Source organism: Pezoporus occidentalis, unplaced genomic scaffold, assembly GCF_034315485.1.
Source record: "Pezoporus occidentalis ecotype Australia unplaced genomic scaffold, CSIRO_AGI_Poc_V1 ctg83, whole genome shotgun sequence".
Classification (NCBI taxonomy): domain Eukaryota; kingdom Metazoa; phylum Chordata; class Aves; order Psittaciformes; family Psittacidae; genus Pezoporus; species Pezoporus occidentalis.
Genome location: NW_026916192.1, coordinates 2,325,124 through 2,352,389, shown reverse-complemented (window position 1 = coordinate 2,352,389; position 27,266 = coordinate 2,325,124). Strand labels below are relative to the sequence as shown.

The 27,266-nt window shown below is 37.5% G+C and overlaps 1 long non-coding RNA gene across 1 annotated transcript; it reads right to left on the bottom strand.

Annotated features, from left to right (window-relative positions):
* Window positions 1-480: 480 nt before the first annotated feature.
* On the bottom strand, window positions 481-23,311 carry LOC134156248 (uncharacterized). The gene is made up of 3 exons (XR_009961866.1): window positions 23,166-23,311; window positions 1,105-1,210; window positions 481-1,005 (listed from the first exon to the last, which is right to left on the bottom strand). It is a non-coding gene; the product is annotated as an uncharacterized LOC134156248 (long non-coding RNA).
* Window positions 23,312-27,266: the final 3,955 nt, after the last annotated feature.

Genomic DNA, 27,266 nt, shown 5'->3' with positions numbered 1-27,266 from the left:
ATGATCCAGTGAGAAAATATAAATGGGGAATTACTGGATTTTAGTTTTTGCAAAGTTTTTAATTTTATTGCAGAGTTATTTGTCTTCATGATTACTTTCTGAATCCTTTTGTGTTTATTGGTCGCTACAGCAGATGAAGCAACTCTTACCTATGCTTTAAGATGAGGATTACGAAGGCTGAAGTAGTCACTGCATACCAAAAAAGGAGATTAACATGTGGTCCAAGCTGGTGTTTATTCTCCTAGTTCCTGAAATTGATTTTTTCACGTGGATGTATATATATGCTTATACATACGCACACGCACACTCTCACACACATAAATATCCATTCAGCCTGACAAAATGGTTCCAGAATTACACTGAACATCAATAGTGATATATTATTTTAAGAGATAAAGATGTGAGAAATACCTGATTTTAAACAAAAGAAAGGATAAGAAAAACATTATACACACATATAGATGCCCCGGCCCCCATAGATTTCTTACACATAGAGAGAGCTTCTAGTTCTGTAAAACACAGAGCAGGCTTTCAGTTTCTATCATTGTAACAGAAGCCTGTCTTAGGAGTTCAGTCAAGGTGCTTCCCATGTACAGTTCAGTCTATCCAGCTAATTTCATATTCATGTCTATAATTAGAGCACTGATCATCAAAAATTTCAAGAATGGGCTTTTATTTGCATTCTGAATGTGACCACTGAGTCATGACTCTACTTGTAAATCAGTCCTGCCATGGCACTACACGACCAGGTGTAGTAGATTTTAACTTTGGCCTGTGCCAACTTTAGTGCTGGATCATTTAAACTTCCGAAATGTCTTTTCATAAGACTGACAAATTACACACAACAAGCTTGAGGAGCGCAAGTCATGAGAGAAACACACACAAAGTTTGCAGTAAGAAAACAATGAGGCATCAGCAGACTGCAGTATGCTCCCATAAAACATCTTTGCATCACTAATTCCTTATTTCTCTTTTATAAAGGTTCCCAGCATGTGATCCATCCCTCTGGAAGAAGCCAGAAAAGAAAAGGACATTCACATTTAAATATCATAATCTCCAACTGGATTTCACTATTGCTATGTGTAAAGGGAATTAGAGACTTACTAAGGAGGCTTCAGCACGATATAAATCTCCAAAGTCTTGCCCTTTGCTCCAGCTACTTCCCTGGTTGAAGCTGAGCAGACTATAACTAATGCTGGTTTAAAAGCATCTTCAACAAATATGAGAAAATGAATTAAAAACAGGACACAGATTCCCTTGTGGTGTAGACAGATGAGCTCTTTGCATTATTTCTTATTCTTTCTAGTCTGAAAGGATTACAATAATGCTAATTTTTGTGAATCCTCATCATGGCAAGGTGAGAAGGAAGCCTATACCACAGTGGTTTATGTGGCTATAACAAAACTTTCTGCAGCTCATAAAAACAACCTAAAGATCCCATGAACAGCACAGTTGTTCATATACAGGAAACCAGCAGAAGTCCTAAAATACATAGGGAACCAGATTTACCAGGAAGTGGTAAATATCCTGGGCAACACAGGATCTGGTAAGCACATAAAACATGAATAAAATGAAACAAGAAATCATAGCTCTATGTTTTAAACAAGATACTTGCAAAACTGTGCATGCTTACAGTTTCACAAATCAGAAACTTCCAGCTGGCAACTTTACTCTGTATTAACCTTTGCTCAATATATTGCTCTTAACTGTGGCAATATGACAATAATGTTAATTAAGTGATCATGTAATTTATCTCACAGAGGTATTTCTATGGATCTACATACTAGCATGGAAGTGAAATTGCATTCCTGATAGGGATGGCTTGGAAATAAATCTAAAAGCGGTATTAAATCCTTACAGAGGAATATCTCTGTTTTAGGGAGAAGAAATCTGAGATGCTCAGAAATATGAAGTTTGGGTTTGTTTTTTTTTCCAGTAAAAAGGTCCAATATGCTGACTCAGAGTGGTTAATGAACAACTAAACAGATTCAGCTTGTAATTAGGGAATACATATTTGGTGTGAGAGGGTATTTTGAAGGTAAAGTGTAGAGGAGAGAACTTTTGATTTGAAGAAGGTAATATCATGTACTGCTTAGTAAAAAAAAAAAAAAATAGAAGGTTTTTCTAGCTTTTCTCTTTCCTCTCATTTTCTTGTGCATGTCAAGTTGTGTGCAAGCCTACATGTATCAGCTATAATAAAATCCAGCTCTCAGAAATAGTATCAAGCTATTTAAGCATGCCTAGAAAGAAGATACAGGAATGACAAATACTGCTTTTAACGAGGTAACATATTCATATTGGCCATTAATTGGTGCAAGTAATTCTATTTTTATTAAAAAAGACATACTTACATCTGCATTTCCATTGTCTCAAATTCAAGTGGCATATAAAAAGACAGAGAAATGCCTGTGTTTGGTTAAGATACATAGTTTGCTCAGCTCTTTAACCAAGTATTAAACCAGAATTTCTTACAGTTCATTGCCATACTCCTTTTTGCTCAAAAACTCATCTCAAAAGTTTTACTCCCCATATATCTTCTGGAAAAAATGCATTAGTTTAATAAAAGGAAACTACTTGAACCTTTTGTAAAGTTAAACCCATTTTCCAAAGGTTAATATTTAACATGGAATGAGTACTGAACAAACTAAGATTTTACCCCAGCCACTGATAGCCATGTGTTTAAAATCCACCTTTTCTGCATGAAGGGATGATTCTGAGTGACTGGACCCCAGGTATTCACTAGTTATTTAAGTAAATTCTTCCATCTATCTTTACTGAGCAAAGAACTGAAACACACACATGAGGTCATTTTAATAGCAGACTGTTCGCAGTGGTGAATTGCTGAATTGGAGGTTTTCCCACTCATCCCAAACGATACCTTTATGCTCATGCTGATACAATTTTTATTTGAACTGAAAGAAAATACATCTCCAGGACAACTTAACTATTTATTTTGTTACAGCAAACTACGCTTCAGTGTCCACAGGAAACAAAAGCTGGACCCTACATGGAATTTCCAATACTGTAAATATTCATTGCTATGTAAGATTAATTTCTTTTCTTTGCCCATGCACACAGAGCCTTTCAAAGTACATTCAAGCACCATGTAGCTAAAAAAATTAATTTCTCCTTACCTTTCCTCTTTAGACTTGGATTTATTCCGCACCCACCCCCCAAAAATGACAATTTTAATTGGACTATCTCAGCATGGATTTTTTTCTCTATTGCTGCGGCCATGCAAGTGTTTGCCTTGTGAAAAATTGTCCTACATTAATCCAACCTGAGTTTGTGCTGACTTCTTTTGTATCATGAGCTAGATTGGCATCTTAACCTGAAGAGACATGTCCTCTAAATGTGTTCTTGCTGTTGATTGTATTAAACACTACCCTGTACCAAGAACTGAGTAACATGCTCTCAAATCCCATCGAGCTCAGCCAGCCACCCTCATAAACTTTGACAGCTTTATGAAAGAGCCTTAACTTTTCATTATCTATCTACATCATCTGTCTTCATAAACAGGAAACTTTATCTGTAATTCCTGTATTGTACAAAATGTTTCTGGGTCCATACCAACTTGTAACATTATTTTAAAGTAAGCAGTATTTGGAAAACACAACTAAAATCCATGTTAAAAAATGCCTCTTTGCAGCATTAGAGAGTTTCTGAAGTTTGTGATTGCCTGTAACTGAAGGATCAAGAAATTGGGCTGTAATCTGTATTCCTGGAGTTCACAGCCCTGTCTGTGCCTGTGTACCTGATTTAGCAGCTGACCAGTAAAACAGTTTCCTTTGTCTAGAACTGTACTTTCCCATTTCTGAAAGCACATGCTAGCAAAAAGCCCTAATTAAAGCTTCAGGAAAACTACCTGCACATCTCACACTAGACAGCCTGTGACTCACGTTTGAGATGTTATGATTTTGTGCAATGAAAAGCAATGGTTGCTCTAATTATGCTCTAATTGGTTCATTATTGACTGCAAAGGAAAGTGCATATGTCTGTGCATGTGCTCCTCTGACAGGTATAGGAAACACAAAAAGAAGAATAGAAGCACAATATTTTCAGATATTCCCAGACATACTAACCAATATATCATTCCAATAAATTTCAGTTTTGAGATGAATATAAAAGCTGAACACATTCTATAGAACAGCTCCAGACAAACTGTCAGAAATAAAAGGATCTTGAATTCATAGTGCTTAATATACGATCACATCTCCAAGTACAGTAACTCAGAAGTGGGAGGGTACTAAGGGAATGTTAAATGTAGAGCATTATATATTACTATAATTTCTTTCTTTCCCCAAGAAAAGAAATATTTTTCCTCACACAGCCTTAATTTAGCTGGCCTGTCAAGGCCTGCTTTCTGCAGTGTCACGATGAAAGACACTGATGGGGGCCAGCAAAGGCAGTTTCAACTATTACTGTATAAATGCTAATGAATCTCCTCCAATAAAAGACCCCAGCAAGCTCCCTCGTCTAGACCCTCCTTTATAACATCCATAAATTATCTGTTTGCTTGTGCTGAATCTCAGAACATTTTGGGATCCGCTGAAGCCACTGTAAGGACTGACACTGATTGAACATGGTGCTGTAGCAGTCCTTAATGACCAGATCCTGCTATGAATCCATGCTTGTAAACTGGATCTGCATTAAGCTCCATGGACTCCATATGAGCTCAGCAGTTTGTTTGTGCAGAGCCCAGGTAATGATAGTGGATCTATGGTGAAATGGAGGTGTGAGTTCAGCTTGGACTGTGCATACCCACCCTAGCTAACACACTTAAAAGTCACCCCTAGGCCAAGGGCGGGAGCCAGATGTTGGGAGGCAACAAAATTCCCTTGACGCTGCTACGTGTTTATCTGTGTCAGAGCACCAAGAAGCAAGGCAAACCCAAACAGCTTTAGGCATAATCCATTTGGGTCTGTGCTGTGGTGGCAACCACTGTCACTGTGCGGGGACTAAGCATCATCAGTGAATGCCACCAACAGTCTTTCCATTTCCACAGAAACCAATAATCTAGCTCTCCATGGTCTCTGTCTCACTTTCCATGTTACTCCTACTGGGTGAAAGTCCATGTCTCAACCTGCCACATGATAGGCATGCTAGGGCCTTAGCTCCTCTGGGGTTCTTAATCCAATTTTGCCTATGCTGCTGAGAAAACCTGAGCCTGCTTGGTGCAGTTTGCAGTTCTAATACACTGAAAACTCTGCCTTTGTCTTCAGTTGTCATTACACAAATGTATTATCAGATTATGCTACAATCACACCTTTCTTTTTCAGAGGAGACACATCTCGATGTTTTTTCCTGTCATATTGCAGGAGACATTTTGACCATCCTAATTAAGCAGCTCCCTTATAGTAGTCACACATTGCCACAGTGCAAAGCAGTTTTAAGCTCTTCTACAAATAAAACAGTTTATCATAATTAACTGCACAATGGGATAGAGCTCCCTAAAGACAGCTATAAATATTGCTTCCCTGCTACTGACAGGCTGGCAATGAGGATTTGCCACTAGGCAAATGAAGCATCTATTTTTTACTACCTCAAGTAGAGAAGTGGGCTAACCAGAGTAGTAATTGCAATGATCCTACTCTTCACCTATTGATTCAATTGTGCAGAGAAATATGCAGTGACATCACTTGAGAGTGGTCTCTGCTGAGCGGGATCAGTGGTGATGCAGGAAGGACTGGAATGTTAATAACTTGCAGTAAAAACAGCCTATTTATGCCTCATCAATCACCATCTCCACAGATACCAGAAATGTGCTGAAACAATTTCCATTGAAAGACCAGGTTTAATTAACTATTGCCCTCACTCAACACAGTAAAAAAACGTGCCTGATTCAAACTGCTCTAAATGTGCTTTCTTATGCCTGCAAAGTGGTTCAATTTAGCAGTGCGCACATCTCAGGTGGCTCATGCAGACCGGTGTTTCTCAGCTGAGAGCACCACAAGAAGGAATCAGAAGGGTCAGGAAGCTTTGAAAATTTTACTGTAATCTAAATCAAAGGAAATCATGTTCATCCACTCCCTTTACATCTTTACACTTCAAGGTCAAGGATTTTCTGTAAACTTTTTCAGACGCACGTAGAAAATAAGATGCAGGATTATGCTTGCCACAGAACCACTTTAGGTCTCCCATGGTAAATGTAAAGAGTGCAATGAAAAATGCAATGAGGAAAATGGACAGACCATGGGATCAGGGGTGCTCCATCAATGTGTAGCATAACTGCTATTTTCAGCCGGAACTATTTCAAACTAGATCTCTCTGACCTTTGACACCTTCCTTTTCAGATGAAACTCTAAACTCCTACAGGATCTGGATGTAATGAGTACCTCTGAAAATAAGGTCCAGTGTGCTCAGACCTAGAGTGAACTTCCCTAAAAGGTAACTTTGAAAGAATAAGAAATTTTGTGATGCAGAATAGTAAACTGAGACAACCAGGAAAATGGACTGACAGACAGTGAAAGAGGCAGGAGACTGAGCCTGGTCACAAACCATAGTGATGTTTTACCTCCAAGAAGGAAAGCACTAAAAACCAAATAAAATCTTAAGAATAGGAAAGCCATCGGCTCAACATAAATCATGTGTTCACTGATTCAGATCCTTTTCTTATTTTCATGCCACAACCCGTAATCCCTGGTGTCAAGAATCTCATCTAATTCTTTCATTTACATCCTGATGCTCCTTGAATATATTCTCTGACATTGTTACGCAGGGGTGCAGGCTCATTACTTGCTACATGAACCTGCTCTATATAGTTTGCATTTGACTCCTGATTTTGTAAGCCTTCAGATTAAGCCCTCTTATTGTTAGGCTCTTTTGGATCACCTTTATCAAGATTTTTATTTCTTCCTTGAGTTATTACTTTATTAAATTTGTATCTTTAATAAAGTCTTCTTTCCCCATGACAATAAACTTATCATGAATAAACTTTTCTCACAACTTTTGCAATTTTCCAAGCCCTTATTTTCTTGCTGAAATCTGACAGATTTCTACTTCAGATGCGTTATTTCTTTAGTGTACAAAGGAAACTAAAAATTCCAAACTGAAAGTATGAATTGTGGGTGAAAATGTTACCGTTAGCATATTGTGTTCTAGGATTTACACATGATATCTGGCCTGTTACTGAAATGCCTGCGCTAGATTAGGGGCAACTACGTCTATGACAATGCGATTCCAATTCTCATTGATTATAACACTTGCATAAGCAAAAGCCAGCTCCTCGGTTATGATTTGCTTATGTATGCTTAGTGCAGAGTCCTTGTAACAGACTAGTATTTGTGCTGACAATGGCTTCATTTAGGTTGTGATAGAATAGAACAAAGCAACATCCTGAAATCTTCCTTACCTCCCCTACTAAATAATGAACTAGGGCTTTGTTTTGATTTATTCCTACTCTTTAGCAGCATCTAGTCGCACAATACAGCTTGGCTGCTGTGTTGGGAGGGGTGGTTCCTGATCAACCCAGGGGAGCAGGCAAAGATAGCCTTCTTTAAATTGCAAGCTTTAGTTCTTCAGAGCATAAAATCCATCTAAGGTCATAGAAGCAACACTTGCAGTGCTGGAGACTCCATTATCTTTTGGCTAGTTTCCCATCAGACTTGCAAGTTAACCTCTCAAGTATAAGCTAACTGGAAATCGCCCATGAAGTCATCCAGACTAGTACCTCACATCTCTGTATTACTCCTTCAAGTACTCTTGAGAGTGTGTTGTCCAGACCTAGACCTAGTGTCTTTAATTAGGTCTGTGCCAAAGTATCTGTGTTCAATGGAGATGCCTAGCAGACAGCACTCCCTCCATTCCACTTCTATTTTAATGGTTTCATTACAGATGGATGTCCACAGTGATAGCCTGGTTACACATTACAGAACAGCTGATCTACTGAAGCGCTGCTGGGTTTGATTTGTGTCCCTGTTGCACTGTACCACGTTACAACACTTAAAAATCCCTGTTATGCTGGGCCACACAGCAAGTTGATTTGATATAATGTGGCATGACACTGTATAAGCAAATTAATAGCTTAATAACATGACACCTGGTGTCCGCAATTACAATGGCCACTGCTCATGAGTTTGGCTCCTGGAAAAGGCAGGGATAATGAATTATTCATCAACTGCTCTGATCATCAGATAATTCAGAACTCACACCTCCTTTGGCCTTCAATAAGCCTTTTCACTGTTATTTTTAATCATCCTTCTGCTTTGTAAAATAGATGCTAAGTAATTGATAAATATCTCTGCCATTTCCTGAATAAACTGAAGATACTGAAAAATACCTACTAATATATTTGCAATGTATTCATTTTTTCATGTTTGAATTAAGCTACAAGAAAGAAAAGGAGTGAATATTACTAAACAAGAAACCAAAAGGCCCTGATCAGTGTAAAAGTAATGCCTTGACAAAGCAAAATACTGATTTGTTGACATCGGTATTTCTTATATGTCAGTAATGGTATTATTGCATTGTAAATATTAATAAAAATTGCAGTGGCTCTTAGTCACAAATGGGATGAAATGTTAATGCCATCTGCTTTAAATTTCTGTAGCTCTTACTTGGTTGTTTAAACTAATACATAAGATTGAGATAAGGCCACTACCTGCTAGATATCCAGTTCCCACAGTGAATGGGGGATATGTGCTATGCATATTAGACCAAAATACACTAATAAAAAAACCTGAGTCAAGGAATACTGCATGGGGAGTCTCCTAAAAGTTAGAGACAATTTTTTTCCAGCTCACTGTAGCTGTTTCTATGCTAATCTTTGATGCTATTGTGCCTCCTACTGTATATCGTAAGCACATGTGCAGCTCAATGGAGATCTTGGGTAACAACAGGGATTGAAACACTACCTGCTGTGCTGAAAACACGTCTTTGCCTTTTGAAAATCATATTCCTTCTGCCTTTAGTCTACACAGAATACATATAAGCCATCTACAATGCATTAAAAATGCAGTTTTTCAGCTTTCTTTCCTTCTTTAAATTCCAAATTTAAGCAGCTATTTGAGTCGTACTGTTTTCAAAGTCACTGACCATCTAGAGCCCCCTCCATTTTGCTGTGAATATTTAATTCTTTAACATTTTGACTGAAGAGTCAAATTTTTAGCACTCAAGTTTCTAAATATTTGTCCAATTCTACTGGTCATGACCTGTCCTGAGTCTAATTTGCAATATAAACCTTCATTCAAAATCCATGGAAGCATAATATAACATTTTCATTGAGTTCTGTAAGCTCTGGATTAAGGCTATTGTGTAACATGATTTAAGTCATTTAACAATTCATAAGTTTCAGCCCATAAGAACTTTGATCAATGCAGGTCTGACTATAAGAAGTTCTGAGCAATTCTTGCTTGCTTCAAAAATCAATAGGTGGCACAGCAGTTTTCAATCTCTGCTAATTTGATCCACAAGCAAGAGCTTAAGAATTTGACCCTATAGGCAGAACTTTTCCTACATAATCAATATGCAAGACAACAGTCATATCCAATACAGCTCTGCTGCCCTAAACCTGCTTAAAAATTGTATCAGTGTCTGTGCTGTAGATAACCTCAGGGTTTGTGGAAGTTCAGGAAAACAGGTGGAATTATTAAGTATAAGAAATGGTTTTCAGAAATGATACAATGGAGCCTTACATGAATAGGAAATTTCTGCAGTAGTGACCTATAAATTACTGTATAATCATATCTTCCTAAAGAAAATACCACTCATTACTGTGTGTCTGTGGCTTGTTTATTCTGGTACCAGAATCAATAATGTCTTATCAAGCCTAGTAGAAAAAGGAAGGAATTTCCAAGACCCATAGCTGAGCTCTTTTCAGGGTGACAGCACTTGCTCTTTGATATGACAAAGTAATAAGGTTCTCTGCATTGATGCAAATGCATTCCTAAAGGTCACCTTAAGTTTAAAGAAAGCGTCATGAGGAAAATCTGATTTCTGAGTGCTGATTCAATAGCACAATGTGTTAGCACTTTCACAATGTGCTAGCACTTTTTGGGAGACTTTGCCACTGGCACTTGCTATTTTTATCTACCCACCAGGCAGCTCAGCAAACCCAAGAAACAATTTAACTTTGCTCATTCTTCTCCCTTGTGTATATAATAATATAGGAAGAAGAAATCAGGGGAAAACATAAAATGATCATTAAAAATGTATGAAAAGAGTAGGAATAGAAGAATTATGGGTAAATGGACTATATCCTCATTGGCACATGACATGTTTCTTTTACTTTGCTGTAGAATAAACAGAATATTAACTATTTGCTCTGATTAAAGTGCATTATGTTGTTGCACTGGAGGAACAACAGAGGAATAAATTCTGAATAGAAGCTGCTGCTTCTCCCTTGCTCCAGGGGGAAGGGAATTCTATATCTTTTGTTCTGCAACCTACCTTCATTCTGTGCTCAGTTGTTACCTAGCACATTAGGGGGAGCTATGACTCTCAACTGCCTGCCTGCTCTTTACTTGCCAATGAAAGGTACAAAGAGGAATACAGAATGGTGTTTGGGATCTTCTTCCACGTATGCAAGTGCTTGGTAGTTTACTGAGCTGATCTTGAAAAGATCACCATGTTTTGCCACTGACTTCTATGTTATTTTACAGAAAATTACTATTCTAATTCTAATATTACCACTGAAGTTTTTTTGCTGGAAAAGTACATAGGTACAAAGCATGCAGCTTCAACTGCACAACAGTTCTGCTGTCATCTATATGATTACCAGTGTCTTTTAAATGGTTTGTTGCATTACATGCTAAGGTTATAATCACCGATCAAAAAAGGATTTGAAATAGCCATCCCAAACTACACTACTCAATCCTTCTGGAATTGGACATCCACATCAAGCCTTAGTGTGCAATATTTTGTTCAAGTTCACATCTGAGCTCATTTCACGACTGTTTTCTCATATAGATAAGCGGAATTCACAAAGGAATTGAGGCAATGCTCTAATAGAATTAGGATATATGTAACTTAACAGCCTTTACACACCTTTATGGGAAAGAGGAAATTAAGGATGCCTTTAATACGATACCATTGAAAATTCAGGTACCTACATCTATCTTAGCATAGGAAACTTGACAAAATTTAGAAAGATCAATTTGCATCTCAAGTATCTCTCTGAAAGACATGATCACCAAATGGCAACTATTTTGCTTTCTTTGCTTGTTTGCTGTGGAGCTCTTGAATACAACTACTACCGTTCTCCTAATCTGATGTATAGCAGTTCAGGCACAAACTCTAAGCCTAGTTCAATCTGTGCTACAACCGCATGAACATATTTAACACTTACCCAGCATTTAGTTCTACAAAGTGACCTTGCCAATGCCGTTTCAGTGGTGTTCAGACAACACCAATATTACAAAGTAAAATCATAGTTCATGGAATACACTGGTAGCTTCTGAAGGCATTCACAGGAGCACTGAAACAATAGAGCATCGCCATAGAGAACAACCACAAAAAAACCCAAACAACCCCATTTAAGGCTTCTGAACTGCAGAGCTGTAATTCCAGAATGATACTGAAACAACAGATGGTTTGACAAACATTTTCCAGAAGTGCAGTTAGCTGACAAAGCACATTTCTTCCCTCTCCCCTCCCACTACAACTTTACTGTCTTCTGGTCAATGTGAAAATAGCTAATAGCAGTACTCCACAGGAGAGCCCCTAAACAATACACCACATGCCAACACATTTATAAGGTGTGTTCATAATAAAGCTGCCATAAGCCTCCTTTTCTGCAAGTGAAGTAAGGGTCCACCTTCCTGTACTTCAGACCACACAGTATTAGGGTACCGCAAAGCCTTCCAGCCAGTACATGGCCACCAGTACACACAGACTGCAAAAATGTTCTGTGTGGAGGAACTTATGCCCAAGCCGAGATCTCAGGAAAAGCTTCCAGGCATGCAGCAGTAGGATACCGAGCATTTCTGCTTTAGGTAGTAACCAGATGCCAGCAGTAGTTTGTCTCAGAAATAACTGACCAGAAAGGCTCAGTGCTAACCCTCTCTGGAGTATTCTACAAAGAGGAAATCACCCCACTCTTTACACATTTGTTATACTTATTTTTCAAGGAACAGCAAGAAGACACATAGGAGGGAAGAAGAGATGTTGCTTAGCAATGAGATGCTCATAGCATGGTTGATTTTTAATAGCTTTTGCTAAATATACACATACAAAACTAAGATAAAACCACCTCAAGTACAATGGAAAAGTAAAATTGTGTTCCTAAGAATGGAATTACTTAGGCCAAAAATGCCATTTCTGTCCATATGCAGTATCCAACAAAGTAAATACTAATGGAAAGAGTGTAAGAAAAGCAGCAAGTATGAAGAAGGGTCATTTCCATGGTATTCTCTCCTACTTGTGACAGCAATTTCAGGACTTGCTGAGCCACGAAGCATATTCATACCATTACTGTATCCTCATGCAAGTATCCTTCATTAATTCACAGTGCAGTTATAGTAAGTGCTACAGATGATGCTTCCTTTTTTTTTGGTGTGTTAAAAGTGCTTTCTGATGATCTTGTCCCCTGGCTCCTTCATTGTTGCTTATTCATCTTTTCCTAACTGGTAGTCCAGATACTGTCCTCTGACGAACTATTTCATCTGAATCCTTTTGGGGCTCAGGATTTGGGAATAGCCACACACTGGGCATGCAGAGAGGAAGGAAGCATGCCAGAGCATCTCCAGGGCAGATGCTTGGCTGTGATCTCCAGCTGCAAGACTGCTGTGCGGCAGCACCACTGGTAAATGGGAATTCCAAAGCTAAGATCCATCCACCAGATCTCCCAGCAGAATAACATGCAAAGATTTCCTGTCCAGCCCTTCACTTGCAAGTATATATTCAAATACTTAAGAAATACATAGATTTGACACCTAGAATTTGCTAAAAGACTGGAAGATCCTACCAGAAGATCCTGTCAGTTGCAAAGTATTTAAGAATGTCAGGTTTGGCAATCTGACAAAAGCATCTATATACCTGCAAAATGTTCTCTTTTCTGTAAAATTAAACAAAGTACTTATTTTTTACTTAAATGCATGAAAAATTAATTTATATTGAAATATCAGTGAAGATTTGGTTCTAGGTTGTAAACTTATTTTCTGAAACAAGGTGGTTTTTTTTGTTTTGACTTCTTTTTTTTATCTTAAAGTCAATAGAACTTACAAAACCCTAAGTTCATTACTTGTAATATGTTCCATAATATTCTTTTCTGCTAAGATGCACTAATATTCACGCTGATGAAAGAAAATTTTATCTACTTTTTCTGCCTAATTAAAATGTGCAGAATGCACAAAAAAAATGAAGAAATAATCAAGCATATTTTTCTGGTTCTTTTTTTGCTGGAATAACATTTTCAGAAGAGGTCCTTCTTGTTTTTATGCTATTAATAATCCTCCATTTTCAAAATCATCAATGTCTGCACAATTATAAGACTGTAATTTCAATTACTGGAGTATGAACAAGTGGGATGAAAGCATGAGTTATGAGGGAGAAACACTGCTTTTTCTTCAACATTTCACTATTAAATCACGAAACTAACAATCTGTGAGCGGTAAATGGACTTATTTCTAAACAGAACATTGGGTAAAATTAGATTACACAGGCAAGTAATTTCTGAAGGTAAGCAGATTTGAAGTGCTATCAGGTGGATGGTCAAGTTGCACAGCTGGTGTTCTTATCAGAGATTCTAAGCACTAGCAAAGAAGAGATGCTCACGTGAACACACAGTACTTCAGTATTTTGGCTACTACTCTACTGTGATTTTCACCACATCTTTTGGCCTCTATAATGGAAAGGTGGGAGGTGAAATCTCTTCTTAGATTAGCAAAAGGCACTGTTACAAGTTAAGTCTGATTGAAAATAGCCTTCTAGACACTTAAACATCTTTTCTGCAAACAACAAATAGTTGCCACCACGTAAAGCACAACTGTACACCAGCCATTGTAGCTGACTTGCCATGCAAGTTGAGGATTTTCCAAAAGCTTGAAGTAGGAAACACAAAGGGCCTGTGCACAGATTAATGATGACAAAAGTGTCTGCCTAATGGGAGAAAGAGGAGAAAAGCGAAAGAAACAGTTAAAACACACCACCCAGATCCACCTTGGTTAGAGTTATTTATGGACTGGAAAGAGTGGGACTATGAGAAACTGACTCTAAGTCAGTCCTGAACTGCTGAGGGAAAATGGGTTTTCATTGCATTTTGGAAGGACAAAGCACAGCATCTGTGAGACTCCTGTTCCACTGCTCTCTTTCTCTCAGCCGACAGAAAATGTTTTGTCTGAGATCTCTTAAGGAAGAGAATCACAGATCTCCAGAACTGTAGGAGCCCAGGACAATATAAGAAGTGATAAAAATATTTTATTTTCTTTATGTAACCCAATTTAGTTTCATAAAGATCTAAAATACAGCCAAGCTACAGCACACGGTTTGCTAGTACTGGTTTACCTGCATTTGCTGCAGCAGCTTCTGAAAAAGAGACCAGTTTTATTTTGGAGTGCAATGAGCTATACACTCTCATAATCAAGCTCTTTCAAAGGCAAACAACTTCTGTGGGCAATTTATGAACAGATAATTTGAATAGCAGCTACATCTCAGACTTAGGTTCTGTAACTATTACAGATCTTAAAAAAAAACCCAACCTAAAAGGTAATGACAACCACTCCTGGCTGTAAGAGTCTGCCATCAGCAACTAGAAATATTTACTGGAACACATGCGATTTATAGTATCAAATCTTAAAGACTGAGCTATACTGGAGTAGTGTGAGTATTCCAGGAATGGGAAAAGATTTGACTGTTTCTGGAACTGCTGCTTTTGACATCAGAGGAGTACTAATTTCAGCAGGAAAAATGCTCTGAATATGATTCTTTCAAAACAGGTAAGTCACCGGTAAAACTATATTTCAGTCAGGCACAAAATGACAACATACAGTGCACAGAAACTGATGACACCAATTATCTCACAGCTTATTTTACTGAAGCAAGCATGACAAAACACATCAGCCATGAAGTGGTAATGCAAAAAGTTTTAACAGGTCTTTCAAAGACCTCTGAGACAAGTTTCCCAGCATAGCAGTTAGATTGATTATGGCATCAGTACTAACAACCTGCTCAAAAAAGAGGGTCTCTCTTCTTAGAAATAGGGCAAAAAGGTAAAAAATATATTAGGTACTTTCTATAGATGGATGTCATGGTTTAATCCCAGCTGGCAGCAAAGTACCACACAGCCACTTGCTCACTCATTTGCCCTGGACATACATTACAATAAATATTGTCTTGCACCCAAAAGACAGTATGCATCTGGTATTTGACACTGAATTAAGTGGATGATATTCCTGGTTTTGAAGGTATGTATTGTCTTCTATTCCTAGTGTGGTTAAAAAAAAATCTAGTTCTAAATAGTGTGAGTTATTTTAGTGCCAGCTTCCATTTTAACAATATCAAGAACCCGATAAGAAAAGTTACAAGGGGGAAGCTACTGTGAATTTGGTTTAAGAGGAAACATCACTATTTTTAATCCCTCGTCCTAACAACAAAACTTTGCATGTATTAAAATGAAAACTGCAGCTTTGCAAAACTGAGCTTACAACTTCCAGCCTTCTAAATTCTGCTTCTTCTTGTGCAGTGTTAATTATCATATAGGAGACAGATAATTAAGACATAGAAATCAGTGCGTTTCCACCTCCCATCTCCTTTTGGTTAAAAATGTAAGAAAAACACAGCAAATGAGATTTTGTCTCAAGTGTTTTCCCCCTGCTATTAAAGATACTTCTCTAAAAGCAGCACTTGCTGGCTTTTTGCTATTAATAATCCTCTATTTGTGACATCAGCCCATCCCCACAGCAACACACAGTGTTTCAGCTACTGGCTTAGATCCTCTGGCTGGTTTTAATGAGAAGATGGAATAAAATCATGGAAAGCTGCATCCCTCTTATACTTGAGGATGGAAATTTGGCTAGTCTGTGTTTTTCATGAGTAGGTTAGTGTTTCTTTAGTAAGAGGAGTGTTCACCTATTTAATGGAGCAAATCTACATAAAAGTTTACTGATATTGTAGCCGTTTGCACTCACATAGAATCATAAAATCATAGAATAGTTAAGGTTGGAAAGGACCTTAAGATCATCCAGTTCCAACCCCCCTAAACACTAAACCATATCACTCAAGGCCTCGTCCAACCTGGCCTTGAACGCTGCCAGGGATGGAGCATTCACAACCTCCCTGGGCAACCCATTCCAGTGCCTCACCACCAAAACAGGAAAGAATTTCCTCCTTATATCCAGTCTAAACTTCCCCTGTTTAAGTTTTAACCCGTTACCCCTTGTCCTGTCACTACAGTCCCTAATGAAGAGTCCCTCCCCAGCATCCCTATAGGCCCCCATGAGTAGACATTAGTTGGATCAGCCCTATCATTTGCTAGTTCGTGCTAAATATAGTCTGGTAGTAGCAATGGGGAGAGGATTGATGTGCCTAAGTGGAAATTCAGACAGCCTGTCATGTGCAAACCTATTATGTTCTGGACAAACCTATCTCTCAGACAAAAAAGAAAAAGGAGGAATAAAAAAGAACAAACCCCTGTGTGATATTTAGACTATTTTCATGCTGCCACTGTTAAAATCTCTGAAATACTGTGTTCAGGAGTTCTCATTAACATGGATTTTAATGGAAGATATTTGTCTGAGCAACTAAGTCATTTACGCTTACATAAGGCTGCCATTTACAACAAGTATAATGGCATCTTTGAGCTTTTTAATTAAAAATTAATTAGGAGATTTAAGAACAAACTCATTGGGGGTTACTGTACAATAACATGTTTACAAAATTAGGTCTGGGCTTTTTGTTAAGTGTTTCAATCAATTCTGTGTCTATTAAATATAATTACGTATGACGCTTCCTCAAAATTATAATGTAGCATTTAAAGAGCAGCTGGGAAAAGTCTGTAATTTTAACTCCAGAGCTAGGGTAACCATTAAAATGCAAATAGGTGGAAACAGCAGTTTGTTGACGAAGAGAACCCTCAGCATAACCATTTTATCCATTAATCCTGAGATTACAAAGATTCCTTCTGTTTTATTACTACTTATTACTTTTGCCAGTTAGGTTTCCTAGAAGATGTCAGATCGCCTCACGAATAATTCACTGTTTAGAATAGAAGCTTGTTCTCACTACACATGATACCACAGATATAAACATTCACCTCTGTACACATACATATTCTAAGAACATATTATACAGAAATGACTGTAGTGAATTGAACAGGAAAAAAAATTGTTCAATTTTCATAATAGATTTGCCACTTTGAAAAAGAATCCAGGTATTCGACTTCTACAGTAGCTTAAGTAAGTAGCTTAAATGGATCAGACTTCAGTCTTCTGCCCTGATTTAGGAAGGTATTCAACCGTTTGCTTAATTTTATTTTAAACAAGGAAAAGAAAGAATGAGCTCAGGTTTCAGAGATGTATTTCTGGCCTGGGGATTTATTTATGCTAAATCTATTTATTCCAAAGCATTAAATGGAGTTATTCTAACTCGCTACTGCTTCTGTGGGAAGTGAATTTTATCCACTGCATTCTTTGATGGAACTACATGTATGAGCAAATAAGTAAAGTATACTTGTTTCAAATAACTTATTTCACAAATTTAGGTAAATTGAGTTTAACATCAGTTTATCCAACAGAACTAAATTAGCATAGAAGATTGACTAAGATTACAGTTTTGAATGCCAACACTCTATTGCTATCTACAGAGAGAGATTTTTCTCAAAGGTGAAGGGTAGGAGTTGTGCATAGGTAAACAAGAAGCCTGGCCCTGCAGCAACGCAGCTGAAGGTACAAGCAGAAAGCAAGAAGTAACTTCAACATGCCACTTCTGTGAATGATACCAACGCAAGTGAAGTATCATTCACTGTCATACTAGCATGGGCAAGCAGAGCTTCACCCACATTGTGGCTTCAAAGCTTTCCCTCCCAGGATACAGCAGGAGGATATGTTATTCTGTGGTTCTAGTCAGCCAGTTCCTACATTGGGATTCCACTGCCAGGTACAGAAACAACCAACCAGTCCCTCTGCACATACACCCCCTTGCCATTTGATAAGAGAGGACCACATACTTAGTGTTTAGAGTGTCTGCCAAGGCTGTCTGGTCTCTGTTTTCATTGTCAGCACCACACTTTTACACCATTCAGCCCATTTCTGGGAATTCTTCTCTTAAAGCCAAGACAAAGTATTCTACCTTCATTGTAACCTAAAAGAAAACAAAACCCACTATTCTTACAGTTGATAAAAAAAAAAAAAAAAGGCCCTAAACAAGCCACTGAAAATCAGATGATATCATAACTTCAGATTGCTCAAGGCTGCCTATAGCGTGTACCACACAGTGTCTTAAAGCAGTGGATTAATAGGTTACTCTGTTCATCCACATATGCTCTGCTTCAAGTTAACTAATTCATCCTAACAGTAACCTTTCTGCTTTCTTTTTATGTAACTGTTTTGTGTAACTACTTGGTTTTTTTTTTTTAATGTAGGTATTAGACATGGTTTGTCAACTACTCCATCCCACTGCCATACCTTGGCAGGATACTCATTCTTTGAGAAGTTGCCTCCTTGAAGGCATTGCTCAGATTTCTGATGTGCACAAGCTAAGTGAGAGCTGTGCAGCGAACAAAGAACTTAATTACTCAACTAAACCACAAAAGGATTCATATCTCGTCTGATAAGTTTGCAACCCAGCCAAACAATTCATTAACAGACAGATGTTTCTATTAGAGGTTTCTGGGGGACCATGAATCATTATTACGCTTATAATGACAATCTTGGCTTAAGGCAACCAGCCTTAAAACTTTAGGAGTTCTAGATTCAGAAATATGTCACCCAAAAGGAAGAAAACAGATTTTGCTGATAGAAATCTAAATTTAGACTGACACTATGGCAGACAAACTTGTTCAGGGAGAAAACAGAACCATAAAGAAAAAGACTTCATTTCACTGAAGTCAGTTGGAGTTTTTCCAGATTTGGCAGCATGAAACTAGAAGAGTAATATTCTGGGATTGATTCCTCCACCCCTTTTTGCTCCCAAAACCATGAATTTTCCTGAAATTCATGATTTCAAAGTGAAGATCAAGAGGCAGCATGATGGACTGGGTAGTCAGTGGATGTTAATCTATAAGGAGAAATTCTCACAAGCAGAAGTTGGCTGCTGAATTTAAAGAGAAAACACAGGGGACTGTGGAGGTCAGGGGAGATACCTGAGGACTGGAAAAAAGCAAGAAGGACAAAGAGGAGGAGGTAAGTAACTGCAGACCAGTCAGCCTCACCTGAAGGACAAGAGCACAAACTGAAATGCACGGAATTCTGTTGTTAAGCTGTGAGTTTAGTCAAACATCAGAATAGTTGCTTAGGGAGGTTATGGAGTCCCCACCCTTGGAAATATTCACCTCCTGCATGCACACAGTCCTGAACACTCTGCTCTTGTTGACCTTGCTTTGAGCAGGGTGGTTGGACTAGGTGCATTCTAGAGAGAGATAAAATTTGAGATGTAAGGTATTCTGCAGCTGTCTTTTAGACTCCCTTATTTATGAGCTCTGTTACATACTTATGAAGAGATGACTTTATCCTCTCTGAATTTAGCACAAGATAGTTCCATATAATCAGCATTTTCAATAAAGTAACAATACTGAATAACATAGTGTTGTCCAAGTATGAGCCTCTGCTTGTCTTCAGATGAAGAATCAAATTACTTCAACAGTTTCATTGAACTTTAAATGGGGCAGAAATAACAGAACCACTTAAAAAAAAATTGTCCTTTAAAACAGAGCACTTTCTTCATTCTTCCTTCAGTTTAAACTCTTATTGCAGACACTTGGAGAACAGAAATAAAATGAGAGCATTTACTCAAGCCAAGAAAAATCCTCTAAAAAAGGTAAAGAAAACTCAACCAATTTTATTGATGGAGAACGGAGTCAAAGAGATTCAAAGCCATACTTGGAACCTCAAAGGACAACAGAACTGGAACACAAAATTGAATTTTTGGAAGAGTCTTGGTCCAGTGCCTTTCCAGAAGTGACTCGAGAGTCGAGGTTGAATGTACCACAAAGAATGTGGTAAAACTAAGGTGATAAATGCCAATTGGCAGAAGAAGTGGAGTGTGGGCTCCTAGCAAGCAGCCTTTTAAACATTCTCCTTACTTTAAAATTCTGTGGAGTTTGTTTATCAGGCTTGGGACACATTAAGTAACACAAGATTTGCAGGAAATATCTTTACTGCAAAATAAATTATTTGTCTGGCAATACTGAAGCTATAAACTCCTTTAAAGGTACAAAAAAACCTACACCATAATTTCTACTGGCAGTGAAATTGTACATTACTAAAAAAATATCTGTTTCTATTTTTGGTAACAACTGTATTTTTTTGTTGTCATTTTAAAAGTAAAGCCATTGTCTCCTTAACATTCAAAGAAAACAAAAACTAATTAGAAAAATAAAGACAAAATTTTATTTTTAAAATTTTCATTCCTTTAAAAGCAAATATTTTTAAATTTGCCATTTTTACCAATTTCACTATTTTTACACAGAAAAGGCTTGTCTAAATTTTTGGAAAGTTGGTAAAGAAAACAAATATGAAAATCTGGAATTGCCCATGTGTGAAAATGACTTCTTTTTCTTCTAGTTTGTTTCCGTGCAATAGTGTTGATTTTCATCTGGCTGTCACTTCCCTGTATACTGACCTTCACATTAGGATTCTTAGTTATGCCTTTTAAATAGTTGTAAGATGACATTAGTGTGAATGGTTTACAAAACCTTGATCAAGACACAAAACAGGGTAGGTGAGAAGAATAAAGAGAAGGAAGAGGTTATGTATAGGCCCTGCGCTGTGTGAAGCAAGTACTTTTTAACTGCAGTTTCACCAGGGGATGGAGCTTGTTGTTAAACATTCCATTTTCAGTGCAGTATCTTTAAACCAAGGCTGCACTTCTCAAGGGTACTGAGTGACTTTGCCATATAGTCAACGTAATTTGTCACACTGAAATAGCTACCATAATTAATAGTTTAATTATAATTTGTAGAACCAGGGAACAAGAAGGAAAAAAGCAAAGTTTAATAGTTTTGCTACCAAAAGGTGATGAGCTTTGGTAAGTATTCAGCTGGTACAACCTGTCATGGGAAAGTAGTCTTCTAGAACAAATCACTGCACACAGAAAATTCTATACTCTTCTTTGCTGCAATCCTGATAGTATGTGAGAGTAAGCGAAATAAATCACAAGACATCACTAATGAGAGTCAAGACTGATAATGCAACATTTACTGAACTGAATCAGGCTGCAGTGATTAAGTGGCAGACAGTAGTTATCACAAGTGTTATCATGCCCTGGGCAGGAAGCAGATGTGGCCTCCAAGTCTAATTAGACATATATTAGACTGTAAGGCAAGATTCTATCAGATGATCCAAAAATACATGCACCTACCCAGATTTGGAAATTCTAAACCACAAGGGGCACAATATATATGAAATACTAAAAAAAAAATAAAATAATATCCTCCACAAAATAAAATAAACCTTGTATTTTATTTCCCATAAGAGTTTCTGGGTCCCACCATATCTTTAGCACTATAGCAGCTCCAATAAACTATTTGGAGTCAGCTGCGAAAAAGATCTTTTATGCCTTGCATTTACATTTTGGGGGCACAAAAAGAGAGAATGAATATTAGTCAGCCTAGTTAATGTTCTGAAGAAAGTGTCAGTCCCAATGAAACTTAAGACTGCCACCTAATTTTCAGCAAAGAATCTGTGCAAGAAGAATCTTATCTTTTTCTTTTCAATAGTCTGCCATAATTAAGAAGAGTTATATCCTCTTATCAAAAGCTCAGTTTTCAGAAGTAGAAGATGGATCCACAGAAATGTTTGCAGCAGCCAAAAGCTATTCATTTACTGTTATTCACAGAAGTCAAAGGCATGCTTTTATTTAATAGCGTGAAGATAAAGCTGGTTGAGAGAAAGTTATTCTTCACCTTGAATTACCAAAAAACTTCTGTGAGGGGAAAAAAAAAAAAAAAAAGCCTACCTAGAACAAACTTCTATCATTTGTTGAAAAAAAAACAAACCAAAACAACCAAACCCAAAGTTTTGCTATAAAAGTCTACAGCAAGTTTCCCTCTCCCCCTGCAAATAATTTTGGTTTAAAATGTATACTTTATTTAGTGAGGAAATACTTTCCGCAAAATACAGTTATTCCATATTGCAGATTTTCCACAGGAGCAGTGGAGGTGAAGCAGCCTTCAGTAAGACCTAGCTTTATACAGAGCCAAGCACTTGCAGTCTTTTGAAATGAATATAAATAGCAGCAGAAGGCATTGACCACCTTTGAATAGCAGACTTATAGAAAAATTGATATACCTGCTGAGTTGTTAACACCCATCGCATTTACCTATTTGATTCCCCAAACATGACTTCTAGGTATGTCATCATTAACAGTTTTAACAAGGCTACTGATGCAACATGACCTAAGTACTAAAAATGCATTCTACTTGCACATTATTTGATAGACATTTCACTTCATAGAGTTCTGCTATGCACAAAAACATTGTGAGGTTAGAGGAAGATAAGACTGAAGATTGCAGCTTCATACACATAATTCATATTTTTGTGAGTGCTTAGTAAATGGTGGTGCCACAGATGTCAATATGAGGTCAGAGCACTCGAGGCTTGTAGAACTGAACTGCCGAAACACCATCTAGCAAAGTGTATTTCCTTGAGGTTCAGATCTGAAGCGTTCAGAATTTGTTATCGGTTCTATTCCTCTGCTAAATTCCCATTGGAAGCATTTATAAGAATACAGCAGAAAACCCAACCAACAAAGCTTTAAAACCTTAATAAGCAACAAGGTCTCAAGCTACATTCACACCATAATAGCAGTGCAGTTACCAAGTCATTCCATTTAGCAAATATACTGCTCAGTTCTTTCCCCTACCATTTTGAGACTGTCATCTCCTCGTTCTCATTTCTGCATACATTAGGTGAAAAATTTCAGGATGCTGTGTGAATTTCTGCCTTCTGTACTTCAAAGTAGCAGAATTAATATCTGCCTCTAGACACTGACACTCACATTGCTGACCTGCTAATATAGCCTTATAACCACTATCTTAGTAAGAGTGACTAGGACAGGTAGTTTCAAGACAGACATACCTGGTGCTGAATATATCTGTATTGCAGCAAAACAATGAAGGATGAAGTTGGTCACCCAAAGTTCAAAGCAAGCATCCTGCGATTTGAGCTTAAAGGACTTGCTGTGTACAGATGTCAGGAATGATTTATGCTTCATCTGGATTCAATTTCTCAACTCCTGCAAAGAAGAACAATAAGGATGTATGCTAGTTATACAAATATGAGTTATACAGAAACATCTACTTCTCTGATTTAGACCCATTGAAATTGTTAACAAGTAACTGCAAGGGAATGGCGTATCTTGTAACAAATGGTAGTCCTTGGTATGAAATTTGCAATGAAAAGGATTATGATGAAGCCATACGCTGCAACCCAGTAAACTATTCAAAATCATGGTAAGTTATCAGGAGGAAGAACCACACAGGGCAGGCACATTTACTTGTCTTGTAGCACTTTGTTTCTGCTAGATGATGTAACATAGTTTAATCAGTGGTCTTAATATACATTTGTACCCTTTGTTAAACAAACAATTTTAATAATATTGGAGTTTTACCTCTCGTAATCATTCCAATATTCCACTTTCAGACCTGATGCAGCCTAAGTGTCTGGAAAATCTATTTTTTAGGAACCAAAATATTGCTTATGCTGAATATTTAATTTCATTTTTTTATTTCCCCCTCATAATAAAAAAAGATACACACAGCATTGAAATGCACAATTTATGGGAGCACATAAAAAGAAAACATTTTCCTAGCAAGCCACTGAACTTTAATTTAGTGATGGAGGACTAGATGAAGGAATACATTTTAAAGCCATATTTCTCTTTCTCAAGATTTACATGTTTTCTTTCTGGAAGCAGCTATGGTCAGTGCAAAGCTGTTTTTTAGCTTACTCCACAGAGCTGGACAGAATTCACACGACTGCTTATATTGTAATCAGGATAACTTTATGTATGAACTTGAGTTATGGATGCAGAGTTTCTATAACGTTCAGTGCTTAGAAGTCACCTATTAAGACTTCTTTTCAGCCAGAAATATTAGACTAATGGCATTTAACTGAACTAAAGAAGACTTAAAAGAGTCTGGATGAACCTTCTTTATACCCTCCCACTGGGCAGCTGCAGAGAGCAATAAAATCTAATTCTCCCTATTTTACGATTTTTATTTAATACTTTTTTAGAGCCACTCCATATATATGTATGAGATGAATACATGCATAATATGTAACCATTTAGGAGCCTCATTAGAGACTGGAATAAAGATGTAAACAGAACTGAAACCTCAAACTTGGGCTGAAACTAACTTCCGAAACTCTGTAGAAAAAACTTCTGGAAACTAAAACTAGTGAAGAGAAAAACAGGAACTTCACTCAGGAACAGTAAACAGACAAAAGCTTTCAATGACTATTCAGAGACTGATTCTACAATCAGTGTGCTATGTGTGCGCAGAGCATTTACTCCAGCAAATGGCTGTAAGAATGCCATGAAGTATGAGCCGTCAGGAAAATGTGATTATGCCCTGAAGATTTTGATTTGTTCTCAAAAATACCACACGAGGCACAGTAGTTTCCAAGTTCAGGTTATCTTTCCTAAAACTTCACTATTTGATTCATTGCCTTTTCTTTGCTACTACATTATCAGAGAAATAATTATATTTTCAGCATGCCCAAAGTGACATGCACTGCCATCTGCCTTAGTGAGGTCAGATGTTATGTCAACAGAACCAAATTAAGACGTGATTTTGGAGTGGCTTACACACCTAGTCAAATTTGCTTAGATGAGTCTTGATTTTTGATTAAACCTATAGAAATGAGGTGAGGGATTAATGGAAGGAAATAATTTGGATGAAGCACAGTTATCATATTAGTGAAATCTGTAGGGGGTTTTAAAACTCCTTTTCCTGTTTGAGCCCTGCAAATATTTTTTTAATATGACTCAGGCTGGAGATGAACATGCAAGGACCTCATGTAAACAAAATTCTCATGATTTCAAAGAATCGAGAATTCCAGATCTGCAATAATACAGAAGTTTTGACCGGTGCTAATACGACTGTTTTACTGAGCTGAGGATAGAACTTTGATGAAAAGTGTAATGAATTAAGGTGGCTAGAGCAATTTGCAAGAAATAGGAAAATAAGAAACAGTTTCATGATTTCCTGGTGCTTGATGGCTTTTATTAATTTCACATCACTTTGCTGCCAACACGTAGGCTGGTACAAATTAAAGCAGTCTCATAACTATGCTAAAATGTGCTCAGTTGTAAAAAGCCACAGAAGGTTTATAGGAGGGAGATATTCCAACCAAATGGCTCTTTCAGCACACTCTCCACTTAGGCTGTTCTTATGCAGAGAGTTAAGAAAGATACTCGGGTGGGCTGTTAACACCAAATCTCAGGGGATTCAGAGAAGCATATGCTGTTTTATAGCTCTCATCATTATTGTCCAAGCTAAATGAAGAATGCAGAAGTTTCTCTTTCCACCTCTTCTCTGCAAGCACATTTCTGTCAATTGTCAGGCCAGCTACTTCTCTGAATTTTCCAAATAGATGTTTTACTGCATCAAAGGACATCATGGCTCAGTTTGCTCTGATGTACCCTTGGAATGCCACTTCACACATTCTTGGCACAAATCATTTTGTGAGCTCAGTGTATAGCATAAATAAGCTATTAAATAGATCACCCCCAGGACACACTACGACACCTTCCAATATACCATTAGGGTATATTGTGTCAATCTGCCCTGTGGAGACATTTATAAAAGGCTCTTTCACAGAGTATAATGTAATGGCTCCTTCAGGGAGTGTAAAAGTGAATAAGATTAGTCACAGTATGGAGTCTTAATAGTATGAAAAGGCGATATATATTAATACATTATGATGAATTACCATGGAGGAAAAGCAGAGAATATCTAAACATGGTTCAGTTTATGTTACATTTTGGTAAAATGATTCCACGAGCATTAATAAAATCACCCATTTTCTTACAGTGGACTAAATCCTGGGGTTTGGGGGTTGAATTTGTGTGTTTGGTGTCTTTTTTAATGACTTTTTTTTTAAATCATTTTTTAAAGTGCTATCATTTTGCTCATTTTTTTACCTCAGTCAGAGATTAACTAAGAAACCTAGGGGAAAAAAAACCATCATTTGTTATGTCAACCACTATTAGACTGAGTCAGGAATCACACTGAAAGTACAAAGGAAAACCACCACTTGTTTGCTGGAAAATCTTCTGGCAGCAGTCTACTTGAGAATTGAGGGACTAATGGGGGGGGGGGGGGGGGGGGGAGAACTGCAGTCTAGTAATTTCAAATTAGAGCTTTTGCATGCAATTTGCAGAGAAAAATGTTTATTTTAGCCTAAAACTTGTTGCCACTGGGATGGAACCTTTTCTTAGGGAGATTATGCATGAAATTCAAGTATCATGAAAAATTTCCTTTCACAGTTTATGCAAGCCATGCACAGAAACCTACATTTTCAGGTGTTAACTTATTCATAGATATTTTTAGCTTTTCATTGGATGTAGGGGAATGTTTTCAAAGCTGCAAGCAAGGTTTGTTATAAAATCCACCCAAAAAGTATCAGTACGTACTTTTGGGGGGTTGATGCAATAAGCAACGTGCCAATATCTTTGTGTGAAAGCATGTTAGTTTGAAATACTGCACAGAATTTCCGAAACCTAGGAAGGTTGTACTTCTCTGTATGTGGCAGAGAATCTACCCTTGAAGATGCAATAAGGGAGGCGGGGGGAGAAGCAACTTCCTATACAGTAGATGAGGTTAAAACAAGTTGCTAGATGCTACCTAAAAATACTACAGACATAAGACAGATGGCAAAGGTGAGGCATCTTCCCTTTCCTTCTCAGACCCATTCTGTAACACTAAAATTCACAGTACACATTTTCATGAAGCTGAGAGATCCTACACATATTGCTAAAATAAAAGCCCTAAAAGAAGAAATGGAGACTCTCAGCAGGCAGAGTAGGTTTTGCTTGAGCAGGTTTTCTTTTAGGGTATTCCTTACTCAAGCTCACATCTGGAAAGTACATCTGTTCAGAACAGGTCTTATACAGGAGATTTCTTAAGGAGGGAGCCTAGCTTGATAGAACTAGTTTCTCTATACCTACTTCCC